Here is a 16627-nt window from a genome sequence, read left to right as displayed (position 1 = left end):
TTTAGAATTATCTTGCACGTAACACTTAGGGATGCCTTGAGGCAATTATTTGTATATGATGATTGAGAGCATTCCAAGCTTGTAAAAACAGAGGCAAAGAAGAAGGTGAGTGAGACAATTATTTGTATATGATGCTTGCTATAACAATCCAGAATGGTGTGGAAGATTGCATAAGGGCATCACTGCCAATTCTTCAAATCTTGAGGATAGTAGGCAATGATGGGAGGCTTGCTTTGCCAGAAGTTTATATTGCAATTCAAGAGACAAAAAAGAATATATAAAAAAAAGTGGAGACAAAGAAAGGCTATGGAAGAAAGTTATTTCTATTGTTGACAAACATTGCTGATGCATTTTACCTCAATCTGAGCCAGTATTTTAAGGTTGTTGAGAATGACCCAGATAACCTTTGGTAGCATGTAAGTGATGCCTTTAATGATGTCATTGCAAGGATGGTACCTAATACAGATTTGCAAGACAAGATCATTGATCAATCTGATGATTATGTACATTCTCGTGGAGCTTTTTTCAAGGATATGGCGATTAGACAAAGAGAAAGAGTGAATCCTAGTAGGTATTTTTTTTTTAAAAAAAAAAATTATGTATTTATTGTTTAATTGTTTATATGTTGATTAGTATGTAATCTACATTTTTTCTTATATATATTTGTATTCGATTGGTGGACATGAAATGGAAGTTCTGCCCTTGAGGGTACAAGGATTGCAATACGCATACTTGGCCTTTGTTGCTCCTCTGGTTGTGAGCACAATTGGAGCACATTTGACTCTGTGAGTATTTCTGATTTTAATTTAGTTTTGTTGTTTGTATAGTTTTATAAAAGAATGGCTTAAAGAGTGGATAATCTCATATTGTTAATTTTTCTCTAGATTCACACCAAGAAGAGGAATAGATTGGAGCATTGACGGTTAAATGATCTTCTTTACATTCAGTACAATCACCATCTTCAAACAAGGTTCAAAGAAAGAAAGGATCATAAAAGAATTTATAGTCCGTTGCTGCTTGATGAGTTGGATTGGAGTAGTGAGTGGATGACTGGCGACGCAGGTGATGAATTAGTCTATCCTGGGGATGATCTCACATGGAGAATTGTTGATAGTGTATCTGGGGCATCTTCATTGTTTGAGGGTCAGAATAGAAAAAGGAGGGCATCAACCGGTGGAGGTGGAGCCAATATTTCTTATTCACGTCGTAGTAGGGGGAGAGCTGCGGAGGATTCATCAGTTGAAGGAGAAATGGATGAAGAAGATGTGCGTGATGATTTAAACGTTGATGACGATTTTGGTTTGGCTTAAGATGATTCTCCAGGGCAGCAGCAACAACAAGATGAAACTGTTAGTTTAGATTTACTTGCTGATTTGGGTCAAGTGTTGAACAGTTTGTATTTGGATGTTTTTTTTTCTTTTTAAAAACTTTCCTTCACTGTAAGTATTTGACTGTTTAAGTCTTTAAGCTTTAAAGCTTAGTTAAATTTGACATTTTGGTTTATTTAATGTTTTCTTTCATTGAAGAATTTTGGAATGTTTCAGAATTAAGATCTCTCCAGGTTACTTCTTTTCGATTAAATATTGCAAATCTTGGTTAGATACTTTTTAATTCTTAGTTTAGTTCTTACTTCTTACACTTTATTTATGTATTGATTGACAAGAGTATAAATATATTGAAGAACTTGGAGGCACTCATTTTGGCATCGTAAAGGTTAGTATAATAAATACTTACATAGTTACATATTTTAGCAGCCTTTTTTTTTCTTCTTTATATTTATATTTCTGTTTTATATGTTGTGATGGTCTTAATTTATTGATTTATTTTTGTCAATGAATATTGCAATGTTTATAATTTGGCATCTTATAATTCTGTTTTATATGTTGTGATGGTTCTTAGTTTAGTTTTGCAATTTGTTATGCAATTAGACTATTTTAGTAGTAAATATTATTACATAACTGATATATTAAAAAAATAATAATGGAACGCGATTTAGACCGCCTAGGCAGGAAGAATTGTTAAGTGTAGAAATAGAAGAAAATAGGTCAGACTTACCAATCATATGGCAGGAAGCACCAGAGTCAATGATCCACGGGGTGGAACTAGAAGAAATAAAAGCTGAGTTACCTATGTGGGTTAAGGTAACTGTGGAGGTGGAGGCAGATGCAGATTCAAGCTGTTGGAGGCGCTTGAGAATCTGATTATAGTCTTCTCGTGTAACAGACCCAATGGAGGTAGCTCCAGGTGTAGATGTCATGGTGGAGTCCCCAGAAGTAACATGATTCGCAGCGGGATCAGTGGTAGCAGTATTGACTAACTCATTAGCCCGGTTTGGGCAACCATGTTTCGCCCAACATGTATGAACAATATGATTAGGCTTCCCACAATCAGTGCACTGGTGAGAGGATTTGTCAACAGGCTGACCACAACCAAGAGAACCACGGCCGCGGTCAGCAGTGAATGCAGAACTGTCTTTAGCAGGAACAAGCTGCAGCAGATAACAGTAGAGGCAGCCGGCAGTGGTATACTTCAAGAACAGAGGCTAAAAAACCTGGAATTGAGTGATTTTAGTCTATTCGATATCAGCAGGTCAGAAGGACCTGAAACAAGAATCGAAGAACCTCCTGGGGTAGGGAATTAAGATCCCAAAAATTGGAGATGATCAGCTGGGTAGAATAGAACTTGTCTCCAATTTTCAGGTCTGAGAAAATTGTGAAAAAACAGAGCAGCCGTAAGTTGTAATGAAGAAAACTCGCAGGAAAAAATTCCAGCCACCAAAAGGGTCTTCAACCAGTGATCGAGAGGTCCTTCTGATAGGTTAAGAGAACCTCAAGTAAGCAGCAACATCAGCAGGCAGTAACAGGAAGTAGTAAAAGGCATCAAGTCGTAGGAAAAATCTCCAGAATAGAAACTAGCAGCAGTAGGTTGCATAATCTTCAGCAAATTAGCAACTGTATATCTTCATAGACAATAGCAGGTAGATAAAGTGATCTTAGTTCATCTGTATAATCTGAAGAAGGAGGACTGAAGAAACAACTTAGGCAGCATAAGAAACTGCTGCGAATAGAATCGACAGAAGGCCTAAGAGGACCTTCAAAACGGCATTAATGGTGGATCACAATTCCTGGTTTACAAGTTCTCTGATACCATTTGACGATAAAGCCAGTAATACACCAGAAATATTGAGGAAGAAGAAGAGAGAAAGTGAGAGAAATCGAGGAGGAAGAGAACTGTGTGCGTGTGTGTTATACTCACACCACACCTCTATATATAAAAGGATTACGTCCTAAAGGTAAGCCAAAGCTTCCTTAATCTAATAGCTAGTAGAATTAGAAACTAACTAGAAAGGAAATAAACTACCCACGACTAGGAAAGAATCTAGTAAAACTTAGTGAACAAGATATTAGAACCCTAAAGTCAATAATAACAGAAAATATGGTATACATGACATATGTGTACCCTCACGGTACGTATGGGTCATGTACACCTTAACAACATAACATAATCTGGTAGCAACTTTAACAATAACTAAATGAAATTCTTTAGTTTTATTGTGCTCTTACTTCGATCGAGTTAACATGGTCAATTCATGCATATGTATCTATTCCATGAATTGTTTCAGTTGTGATGGTACTTATATTTTGTCCTTTCTTTCCCCTTTGTTTGACTTTATGATCTTTAGCATCTCTGTGATGGACATAGTATTGACTTCACCTATAATTTCATTTGTTCATCTCATGATGAAAGGGTGATTTTTGTTCTTAGAAATTGTTTTAGAGAACAATCTGGTAGAATACCCTTTCACATTCATTTGTGCATGCATGTGTTTGGGTGTATGTGAGAGATTGAGTAGTAAGTAAATGTGTAATGACCTTATTCTCTTGCTGATCGATGGAAAATAGATGACAGAAGGTGTCTTAAAAGCAAGAGGATTTTTTTTTTTTTGATAATAAAAAGAAAATACCGTTAAAGAAAGATTGTCTTAAATGTTCTCAATGAGTTCTAAATTATGTCTGACACGGCTAGCATAATAAGATGACCCTTTCACAAAATTAAGAACATAGTAATCTTGTATTGTAGTGATCTGAATGTCTTCAACTTGTTCAGAGATCTTCATGAGGAGGGGTTCTAGAGTCCATGGCCAGGTAGTCCCAGATGGTGTAGGGATAATGCTGAGAGTCTCCTTGTTATGACACCAGATTTCGAGAACTCTATGACCTAGTGAAAGCAAGAGGAAATTGTATAGGGCTTAAAAACTCTGAAACTATCTTATTGATATCTAATTGAAAATTTTGGAAAATAACTTACTGACTTACCGTGTTAAATTTCTGGATGTTGTTTCTGGAAAAAATTTGGTGGTATCTTGGTTAATGTTACAATTGATATCCATGGAAAATACCATCCCCACCTCTATCATATGGCTGGATTCTTTTCCTCGTTAATAAATCATGCCTAAATATGCTTCTTTGTCATCATAATAAAAAGGGGCAAATAAAGAAATACAAGATGAAACTATATAAATAAAGCTCGATTTTTCAGATTTTTTTTTTCTTCCATTAGGACAAATGGAGCTTTAAAGGAAAGCTGATTGACATCAAACCTGTATAAATATTGTACAGGAGAAAAGGTTAATGGTTACTAAAATGAAAAGATGTATGAAAATATTGGCATGTCTTCTTCTAAGACCAAGATTGAGAAAATTGATTGTTCATGATATATTGGTTGCTCTTAGTTCCTGTTCATAATTGTTTTCATCCATATTTTACAATCTTTTTGTCTTGAATTAAAATTTCCATCTTGTAGGAATCATTAGGGCATGTGGATATCAATCTTAATGATGTTATCAACAATGGGTGCTCATAGGAAAATACCATCTGATTAATTTGAAAAATGGAGTGATTCACGTTGAGATGCAGTGGAGTATATTTTGGAATGCAGAGATGGATCTTTAGTAGATGTTTCCTAGATTCAGCCTCATAGAAACACTATCGATGGTTCCAAAAACCCCAGAACCGGCCACTCTGTAACATCCAGATTCCAATATTTGAAATAGTATGACTAATTTCCATGAGTTATGAGTTGCAACCCTTGAAAAAAAAAAAAAAGGTGTAAATCTTGTTCGCAGCAGCAGCAGCAGCAGTTTGGAATTTGGACTCTCAAGGTCTAAAAAGATTAAATTTGGATGCGTTTCTTGGTGGATCTGCATTGATGTTTGGTGGGTTATGGGATCAAGACCTTTGTCTGCTAGTATAGTGCAGTCCGATGGCCTGACTTTCTTACAGGTTCATGTTTTGCCCTAACCCATTTACATTTCGTCTCCCCCCATTATCTAAAGTGTGTGCACATTCATTTACAAACAAGTATTAATCCCAGGCCCAACCCATCTAGATCTAATCCACTCATGATACATAAGCCATGTAATTTTCGCATAAGCCATTCCCCAATCCGAATACAATTGACTATCTTCTACCATTGATAAAATGCAGATTGAGGTAACATTGTGTTATGTGTCTAATGGGGCCCACTGTATGGGTATTAGATTGGGTCAGCTTAGTATGAGATAAGTTAAAGGGTTTGAGTTAATGCGTTTCATCAGTTCTGGAGCTTTTGACGTATCGGTCAAGTACTTAACATTTAGTATCAGAGATGGGCATCATATCACGGGTTCGAGTCACGGAAAGGATTACTTGGAGTAGAGTGAAAGTCCTTGGAAAGGGTTATCTACCGTCAAAGTGAAAGCTGCCTAGAATGAGAACCATCGAGGACAATGACTGTGAAAACATAATTGTCTATTTTGTGTTTAATGGGGTCTACTTTATTGTATGTGCCTTAGATTAGATCAGTCTAATATGGTATAAATTAAAGAGCTTGAATTAACAAATTCTGTCAGCGCTATAGAGCTTTTGGAATGTCGATCAAGTATCTGACACATTGATGATGGTTTGCATTTTTTACCTGTTTGCCCACCCAATAATAGAAATCTCTCTCTATTTTATGAAGTAGGCATGTGGGGCCCATGCAAGGCTGTGAAATGGCCGTTTTTGTTGAAGTCTATGATGTGTCAGTTTCAGAGAAGTTTTCTTAATGGTTGGATTTCCTTGACCTCACAGAGAATCTAGGGTCGGTTGCTCTCACATGGATACTTTGACATCGGAAGCCCCATAAATTTGTGGACAGAAAAAACAAAAAAACAAAATTTATTTTTCCGATGTGTGATTCGGTTGTGAGGCTCAAGAGGATTGCAGGATCTCTACGATGTTTTTGTCTTTTTGAGTGGATATGTATGTGTTTTCAATAGCTTGAATTTATCAATTCATGAACGAGGAGTATGTTTGAAATCGTAGAATCTTCTGAAGCTAGCAAAAGAAGAGTATTGGTGACTTGGTGTAAGTATTAATAGTTTGAATTTCTCAAATCAAGCCGGAAAAAGAAGAATATAAGGTTCAACCAGTTTTGGTAAACCAAAAACCTTGTAGGTGTTCCTTGTTTCCGTCATTATGTCTAGTGAAAGTATATAACATTTTCCTATTTGCCACATGACAGTACATGGGTAAGAGGTCAAGGTAACCATCTCATTAGTATAATTTCAGCTTACAATGGATAGAGGAAATAGCTAAATTACAGAAGATGCCATATGTATTTTATATTCATCTTCATTTGATGGCATTTTAGTAGTTTTACTACAACTTTGAGTCACAGTGTGAGCAATTTTCCTTATTTTGGACTAGAATTTAGTCATTAAGATTAGGGATGTAAACTGATAGAATTCGATCGGATAGTGGCATTATCATATTCGTATCCGATTATATTCAGACGGATTTGGATAATATCTTATCAGTTTTTGGATGGATTCGGATAATTTTCGGATAGTGATTTTTTTAATACAGGTTCTCCTAAATGGATATGAATACGGATCGAATACGATTTTTCGACTATCCGTTGACATATTTATCATTTTTATAATGAGGGTTAGGGTTGAGACTTGAGAGTTCAGTAATTACTCTTTCTTCTACTCTTCTTAGTCTTTTATTTTCTTACGTTTTTTACTTTTGAATTTTTAATAGATATGTAATTCTATGTTTCACATTGCATAAAACAATATATATAAACCAATAGCAAATCTAGAAAAAGAATCACATTATCTTAACTTATAAATTTATAAAAATAAAATAACAAAATCTAATAAGGTAACTTAAAAGGATAGACAAACACAGAGTTATATTTCAGATATTTATCACTGTCGGACTGCTAAACTAATTGGATAATAATCGATCGGATAGAGGGATTATCATATTCGTATCCGATTAGTTTCGGATGGATTCGGATTCTCCTAAACGGATACGAATGCGGAGCGAATACGGATTTACGAATATTCATTTACATCCCTAATTGAGATGTAAGTGGGGTACTTTGTCACTTGGACTAACCCATGTACTGCCAAGTGGCAAAGAGTGAAGTGTTATATGTCATTATGCAGATTGACGGCTAGAAGAACCCGAGAATACCAAAGGGAGAGAGGGGAACCATTGCAAGTCAATTAGGTCTCAAATTGTATGAGAAGTTGATCTCACTCTCCTTTACAAAATAGATGTCAAAGAGCCCATCTGAATATGGAAGTACCAAAATTAAGCTGAGAAAAAATTGGAAAAAAAAATTAACTTTGGACAAATCTGTACCATTGATAATAGAAGGGGTATTATGCAATTATAAACAGGCCATATGATTAAATCAGGATCCCATATTTGACACCTAACCAACATCGTTTTCTCTTTCATTTCAATGGTTCAGATTTATCTGATTACATTTAGGGTTTAAAAACACGGCGGGATTCGGATTGATCCCAACCGATTCTAATCTGGATCTGATTGGAATTGGGTCCAAAATCAATGCATAAGGTTCCTATATCGGGTGTCTACAACAAGGTTTGGGTCCGCTCCAGATCAACCAGAATCGGGGTCTTATTGCTGATTCCGATCCAGCCATTGGGCAGATCCAATTTTTAAAATGCTGGTTGGACCACCATAATGCATTATGCCCAAAAAGAAAAAGAAAAGGCAGGAAAGTTATTTCCTGCATTCCTTTTTGTATTGCTTTTTTAGTTTTGAGGGTTTGAGCAGATTTGGCTGTATCTTGTTTTCCCCTACCCTTTTTAAATGTATGTGGTGGTGGTGTATTGTCAACTTATAAAGTAGCGGCTACAGAGAAGGGTTTGAGGTTGTGATCTTTCCATTTTCTATAAAAAGAAAGCAAAGGGTACCCAACTGGGAGATCTTAACTTCTCCATTTTTTTGCTTTTCAGTAGCGTTGGAGATGAGTAAAACAACCTTAATAATAGAAGAATTCTAACCTGGCTAAATACATAATCTCTTCCTTGTATGTATGTATGTATGTATGAACAATGTACTTCTTTGCCATCTTTTTATCGTTTCATTAAAAAAAATGGGTTAGAGAGACCTATTGTCTCCATTGTTATATGTATTAGTAGTAGTTTTGATAAATGATAATCAAAATATTCTTGAAATTAGAAGAAGTGGTATAACCCATCTACCGAAAGAACTGCTAGTTTTTGTGGGGTTTTTTTTATGGAAAATTATCCTCTCCAATTCCTTAAAGTGTTACAGTACGGCAGTGCTAGGTGGAGATGTCGACACCTGGCAGCGGCTGCATCCAACCGTCCATATCAATGAGTTCGGACCATTGGATGCGACAGCTACCAGGTGTCAACATCTCCACCTAGCACTGCCGTACTGTAACACTTTAAGGAATTGAAGAGGAAAATAATCTGTTTTTTATATCCTTTTTGAAGCAATGTTCTTAAATCATTCAAAGTTGATTTTTTAATTTTTTGACACCTAGTGTGTCCCCAATATAAATGAGATAAGTAAAACAATTAGATGAAAGTGAAAGAATAATATGTTTGAATTTTTTATTTAAAATGGCATCAATGACTGCCTAGCTAACAAAGGTACTTCTGCAAATGTGTATGAATCCTTTACCTCTCTAGTGAACTTATCCACAATCATGTCAAATTTCAATATTTCCCATCCAAATCCACTGTATGATATGGAAAATTGTCAAAAACATAAAACTTGTGAGAAGACTGGAGGTTAATAGTTGAAAAAGGAGGGAGTAGAGATGAAAAATAGGAGAGCCATGTTGCAGATTTTGATTCACCTCAGTCTGACATTCTAACCCAACAATTGATACCAACCAGGGTTTGAAAACCCGAAATCAGGATCTGGATCGGTTCCAGTCAATTTGATCCGGATCTGATCAGAATCGACTAGAATCAATGAAAATCAGCAAAAAAAACTTAAACCCTAGTTTCTGTACAGGATTGGTCCGATCTGAATCAACCCGAAACAATTGGTTCGATCCAATTTTCAAACCATGATATTAACTCAAGCCACAACTGCCCTGTGATCTAACAATTATCAAGAAAATAGAAGACCTGCCCTCTGAAATCTGAAGGTTATATTATTTGGGATAAGAGACCATGAAGGAGATAGGAGATAATAAGACAAAGGAGAGTGGACAGGAATTAGTTCTCTTGTAATCTTTGTCTCCTTCTACTTATCTACTAATATGAATGCGATAGAGATTTTGTTTCATTGACCAGTCAAAACTCAATCTTTAAGAATGAGCTAAGCTGCTTTGTTCCAAAATTTCAAACTCCCAAAAGTCCATCTAGTGATGCAACTTTACCAGATAATAGTTAGGCTTAGCTTATTGAAATGAAACAGTCCACCAACTTCCCCATCTGATATATATGATATGGGGAAAAGCCATTAATTAAAGATTCTTTCACTCAAAGGCATAAGATTTTATTTATACCTAAGTTCATGTGATTTTATATAGTATTGTTCTATTTACAACATACACTGATGGTCAAGAAAAGGCTACTTCAATACATAGATATGGTAAAATAGAAAAAATACTTTTTCACACTTTTTGAAAATGAATCCATGAAAGTGTCTTTCCATTGAGCTTGTAATTTTCTTTTGGAGTTCTTTTCTTTCTTTCTTGTATTCCTTTTAGGACTGTGCAAGGGTAATTGACATTCCCCCTCACGTGGAGGTTAGGTTAGGTTAGGTTAGGTTAGGTTTGGTTATAGGTCATAGTCATGGCCAATTTGGCTTTGAATTTTCTCATAGAGAGAGCCAAAGGCAAATTTTGTGATTAAAAATAGTTTTATTGAGAAGAAGAGGATTGAGGACAATTTGGTTTGGACCATATCAGAAGCTCACTAACTCATATTACTTAATGGATGGACAAGAAAGGGCATGCATGGATGTTGAAATTTTGAGGGAAATTTTAAGCCAACAAAAAGTTATAAAAAAAAACCCAAATGGAGATTTTGACAAAATTTGAGTGGTGGAAATCTTTTGGAACATCCTCTTCATTCACTTGTAAGGTATTGGAGCATTAAATGATTCCCTTGTTCTGCTTTTTTTTCAACAGATTCCCTATCTAAGAGGGCTTGGCTTGCTCCACTAATAACTACTGTGGGAAGAGAGAGAGAGAGAGAGAGAGAGAAGGAGTTTTGCACTGTCACTATCCACATTGACACTAGCACACAAAAGCTCTGTAATTGAAAAAAGGGAAGAACAGTAGTCACTACTCACTACACATGATCCTGGGATTTGAGTGGAGTTTTCTGTTCCCACTTATTTTACTCCCTAAAAGATGACCTTTTAAAAGAAATGGCTCTATCTTTTAGATCTAAAGTTATTCCTCCCTACAAGAGAACATGAACAAGGGACCAAGACAGTGGCTCCTTTTTATTCCACTCCACCTTTTGAGAGCACCATATGCTTTCAACATGCTTGCCCAGGGAGAGAGAGAGAGAGAGAGAGAGAGAAGAGAGAAATAGAGTTGATTACATTGAAGCAAGAACCCTTAACAAAGGAATCCTTAATGGACCCTTGGTGGGCTCTAGGGTTCCTTTTCCTATCCCTAAGTGTGCTAGACTTTCTGGGGCAAGTCAACATAAAAGGTGGAGGGCAGGCTTTTCTTTTTCTATTATAGGGGAACCTCTCTCCTCTATACTCTAGTGGTGACCCCATAAAAGGGCTGATTGGGGTCATGGTCTGTCCACCACTTTATGATTCTGTAGGTCATTATACTTCTTGATCTTAGTTTTTTGTAGCTTTTCGGATAATTTAAGTGGAGTGAATAATAAATTACTAGAAACCATTTGTTTTGGTTAAAGTCTCAAAACCCTGGGAATTGTGAGCCATTGTCTTCCCTTGGTACTGTAAACTACTTGGTTCATCAGTGATCTCTACCATTCACTAATACTAATCACTGTCCTAAAAATTGGAACTGGATGGATCAAATCAGCTGATTTGGATGATTGATTTCGATTCCAATCATTTTAGAACAGCTGTTTCTAGGGTTTTTTAGATTGGATTGTGGAGTTTTTAGATTAAGAGTCGATTCTAAGATTTTTGGGACCGATTCTCTGAACTGAAATTGACCGGACCGATTCAACTACTAATTCTAAGTTTAAAATCCTTGATAATAATTAGTGTTAGAATTCAATTTGTTTTACAAAAAGGGAATTGAAGATTTCAGATTAATGAATAGATACAGTTTGAAGTCTGAAGTTTGAATTGAAGCTGAAGCAGCAGAAGAAAATTGAAAAAGAAGGTCACATTTCACTTTTAAAGTCAAGTATCCATTATTCTCCATATGGGCTATTAATTAGATTAGGGGAATATGATTTCAAATCTAAGTGCAGAGAGTGGAGATAGAGCATCATCTCCTCCAACCCCACTTCCCTAATTAGTGATGTCACATGCGAAATCTATCATGCGCAAGTCAAAACTATTCCATTAACACCCCCTTTTTCCTCTTTATAAACATTATTTTTGTGGATTAACCTAAACCTACCCTAATGCATGCACCTGCGTACGTAAATCAAAATCAACACAATATTCTTTAAAAAAATTAACTATTAAAGAAGAGAGTGAAAAGTACTTTTATTCATCATATTATTACATTAGGTTATTCTCATCTGATGTGAGATAATTGCTTTCGCGTGAAATTTTAATTGATATGACATGATAATTGTTGCTGTATCATATCTACCTCTATTTGTGTCATGGTTTTAAGAATTGGACTAATTGAATTATGGGAATAGACCAAAATTGGCTGAGCTTGATCCTGATTTTGAATGATTTGAAGCGATTGATTTAGATTAGATTTTAAGGATTCAAGTCGATTTCGATTGATTCCCAACTAATTCTAGTTGATTTCAACCTAATCAGAATCGAAATTTGACTAGACCTGATCCGGATCAATTTCGAGTTCAATAATTGTTCGTTACATTTCACCTAAAAGGTCGAATTGTTAGGGAAGGGCAGCATAAATGTATACATCAACATTCCCCCGCACGTGCATGTCAAGATCCCATGGTCCTTGCATGTGGACCTCACGCGGTATTTCTTTTATGCAGCGTTGAGGGAGAAGAAATGTCAGGAAAACTCTTCCGATGCACTTCCCAGGAGTTAAAGACTTGACCCCCCCTGCTCTAATTCCATGTTTGCTACCGTTTTACCTAAAAACTCGAACTGTTAAAAAAGAACAATGTAAATGTATACATCAACAATAATCTTGCTCTATATATTAGCTAACCCCATGGTTAAAATTTAAGGCATTGAGGGATGAATTTGGTTAGCATAGTTTTTTTTTTTTTAGGTGGTTTGAAGAAGGATATGATGCACATAGGTGAGGGAATCTGGGAAGTGCAAATGGAATGGGGGTCCATTATCCACTTGATGGCATGGCCTAGGATTAGTGAAAGGTGCACATTCCTTTGCTAACCCAACAATTCCAATGGAAAACAGGAAGCAGTAAAGCATATTTGAGTGAGTGAGGCCATGCTTTGATGGTGTGTTTTTTATCCTCCAAAATCCCATTGGAATTGGAAATTGGTCCCCTTAAAGTACCAACATCCTCAAACCAGTCCATGATGATCAAGGTTTAAAAACTCAGAATAGGATACGAGATTGATCTCCATTGATTCTGATTTAAATCGTTCATAAATTGACCTGTGTTAGTTGGGAATCAGCCAAAATCGATAAGAATCAGTCAGAATTAGTCAACATTGAGTAGTTTAAAATCGGAAACCAAGCCAATCAATTCGTATTCGAATTAGCTGATTCCAATCCAATTAAAACCAAAGTCTCATTGTAATAGTACATATATAAATGAAAAAATTTCCCCACAACCACATAGACCAGTTTTCTTTCTCATATGATTTTTGTATTATTTTTTCTTAAGACAAGAGATTGTTGCTTGTTCGTGTAGCCCCTGTATCAGTACAGAGGCCAATGAGAATGTGCGCATAGGTATCAACGTGACTGGGATCTTTTTTTTTAAGAGAGACTGACTACATAGTAATTTCGTGTACTCCTGTGTCTAAGCAAATGAACCACTTGACCAAGCAACCTTCTTTTTCCTTTTTTGCTCATATACTTTGAATAAATGGGACCATGTCCGCGATATATTTAATAGAACAACCATTGGTGTGGCGTGTGTGTTCCTCCCCACATTGATAGTGTGGGAAATTCTCTTACTATAAAAATATGGGAAAAACTTTCCCAGGACGCTAAAGTTTAATTTCTTTTTCGCATGCATTGTTTATTATTTTCCCTCCACTACTTTACATATGTGGGTCCTATGTAGATGATAATATCATTCTCATGACAACTATTGATATGGCGTGCAGATTCTTCCCCACACTAACAGTTGTGACTTGTGGAGAGTCTCTCCCTATATATATATATATATATAGGGAATTAGTTTTCTGTTCAAAAGTATGGCCTATGTCAGCACTCCCATGTATCGATCTCTCTCCTCCTCAAAATAAGGGGCAGAGATGTCTTTTTAAATAGGGAAAGAGAGATAGACTGATGGAAATGCATGCTTGCATAGACAGATAACTTTCTCCCATATATATACATATATAATCATGTGGTCCAGTATCAATTCATGAGCCTTCTTAATAATGATGTCTCATCCTCATCTCTAGCTCCATGCTTATCCGATTAACGTTGAAAGTCTTTACATTAATCCTTTTTAATTGACTTTTTAATGCAAACTTGAATGCAAAGACGCAATATTAGGGTTGGGCGCACACAGATTTAAGGTATTAACCAATTGAGAAGGGCACTCATGAATACATGAAAAATGGTGGGCGCAGCTGTCTGACGGCTGACCAGTGAGGCAGTGACCACACTAATCAAAGATGTCAAAATGATCTTTTGGTGTTAATTAATTGGTGGATTTGGTTAAGCTGAGTCTTAGCTGATTAAGCAGCACAAGAAGAGTTTGACCTTAAGACTATGTGCAAAGTAATATAACTACGATGGAAAAGTGGGGGAAAAAAAAAGACAAAATTGAATTTTAATGAAAAGTGGGAATAAAACTGATCGATCCAGATCGATATCGGTCAATCTAGATCAGTATCAGTGGAGATCAGTACTGATATATTGACCGCTGATTCAGACTGATTTTCTAGGGTTTAAGGTAATTATAGAGTTGGATTCAATTCAGATATTGATTTCCAAGTTTAATCACCTCGTTAGTGGCTCCTTTTTGAATGGTTCAGTCTGAATGCTAATAAAAGAAAGGGAAAAACCTTCGCCTCACAGGGTCATGTACGAGCCCAAGGGGGATTTAGTTGGTCTAAAGACGGATACCTCTCTCCCTCCTATTTCCCCACCCCCCTCCTCCAAAAAAAAAAAAGAAAAAAAGTGAAATTAATGGATAGGTGGGAGACATATTCCTTCTATAGGAGAAAAACCCCACTCCAACATCATGGGGATTTTTTATGTGCATGATTACATAATTTATTTAAAACTCTTACTATTAATAGTAATTATATTTTTAATATAGAATCTTTATTTTTATGTTATTTTTTTAAATTTAAAAAAGATTTGATTGAAAAATTTTATTATTTTAATATAAAATTTAAATCCAGTTTCATTTTCCATTAATTTACCTTGTAATTGCAAACTAGAGTCCTAGACTAGCGGGCAAGATAAGGATGACCTTTTTAATTTTATTTGTTCTCTACCTTATTTCGTCCTGTGAGTTGAGCCTTTGATGTTTCCAACTTAAATAAAACAAAAATCGAGCCTGTGATATAACAGCTGACAATACTTTAAATTATATATCATTATATAAAAAGTGAAAATTCAAATCGGAATCTGAATCGTGGATTAGAATCTTTTCTAATGAATGAAAATATCATTTAATGAGCATCCAACGGCTGGACTACCTGCCACAATAATAAACCACAGAAGATCGGCAATGGAACCCACTTAGCCAACGTCCTTCTCAACTCTCAAAAACCAGACTATGAGGCTGAGGCGGTGACCGTGATGCATATATTTATATTGAGAAAGAGAAAGATCGGTATTAGCTGTGAGTGTGATTGACAGTGAAGTTCCTCCGATCTAATCAACCGTTTTACTTTTTTCTGGTCTTAATCCCACAAATATTAAGATTACGATGAGAGACGACATCGAGAAGAGTCCATGAAAACGGTGAAACCCTTTTATGTCGTTTCGTTTTATTTTGTACTTTGTATGGTTTCAAAAATCTTTACCAAAAAAAAAATATATATGATTTCAAAAATCAGATTTGAGTTGCTTGAATAGAGATGATTGGAGAGTAAGGAATTTTTTTTTCTTTCGATGAAAATAAAAGATATATTAAAAGAAAGATAATAGAGTCTATACATTGTTATAATACAAAACAAAGTCCTACATACGAATCATTATCTCTTTTAGCTCGTTGTCCCCTCCAATTCCTCACATGGGAGTGAAAATGACCACTCTACCTTCTGTCCAAAAACACTATCCAAGGTGGAGTCCACTCCCACTTATTGGAGGAATTAGAGGTGGCCACGAATTGGAGGAGATAATTATTCACATACACGTCTTGTTAAAAAGTTGGAGAGATCCAAAATATGGACATTCTTTGTGGTGATAAAGGGAATGCTAGAACTTGACTTTGATACTTTCATCAATAAGGGAATCAAACTCCAAGATCGCACCGTAATAGTTGGGGATGGGAATTATGCCAAGAATATCTTTGTTACAACACTAGATCCCATTGATCTTGTAATCTAATTGAAAAGAATGATCTGAAAAAATCGTTAGTTCCTTAAAAAACCTGCATCTATCCAAAAATTCTTTTACTTATATCATTCTTATGAATATAGTAAATGTCAAACCGAACCAAATTCGATATTAAATTGATTAGAGAAGTCAATAAGAAATTGAATCCAAATTAGATCGTAACAAAAATCAAATCGAAATCGATACATCCTTATTGGATTAGTTTTAGTTTCACCATTCTGACACCCAAATTAGTAAAATTGAACTAAAACCGATCCAAATCAATCGATTCACACCCTTAACAGAAAAGAATGGATGAAAGAGTCTACTGTGGACCGTAGAATTGCCAAATCAGCTCTCCACGTGGTTAGCAAAAGGTAGACGCTGAGGAGCGATAAAAGATTGGGACCCACGCGACGACTTGAATGATGTTGTGCACGTGTAGGTGAGATGGACGAGGGTTGACCAGTAGAACCATGATCACCAAAATATCA

The 16627-nt window shown here is 35.8% G+C and overlaps 1 long non-coding RNA gene across 1 annotated transcript; it reads right to left on the bottom strand.

Moving 5' to 3' along the window:
- Nucleotides 1-397: 397 nt before the first annotated feature.
- LOC122653632 lies at nucleotides 398-15957 on the bottom strand. The gene is made up of 4 exons (XR_006331837.1): nucleotides 15946-15957; nucleotides 15854-15856; nucleotides 5461-5466; nucleotides 398-492 (listed from the first exon to the last, which is right to left on the bottom strand). It is a non-coding gene; the product is annotated as an uncharacterized LOC122653632 (long non-coding RNA).
- Between the last annotated feature and the right edge of the window lie 670 nt (nucleotides 15958-16627).

This window comes from Telopea speciosissima, chromosome 3 (genome assembly GCF_018873765.1).
Source record: "Telopea speciosissima isolate NSW1024214 ecotype Mountain lineage chromosome 3, Tspe_v1, whole genome shotgun sequence".
NCBI lineage: Eukaryota > Viridiplantae > Streptophyta > Magnoliopsida > Proteales > Proteaceae > Telopea > Telopea speciosissima.
Note: the sequence above shows the minus strand (reverse complement) of the source record. Positions and strands in the feature narration are given on the sequence as shown.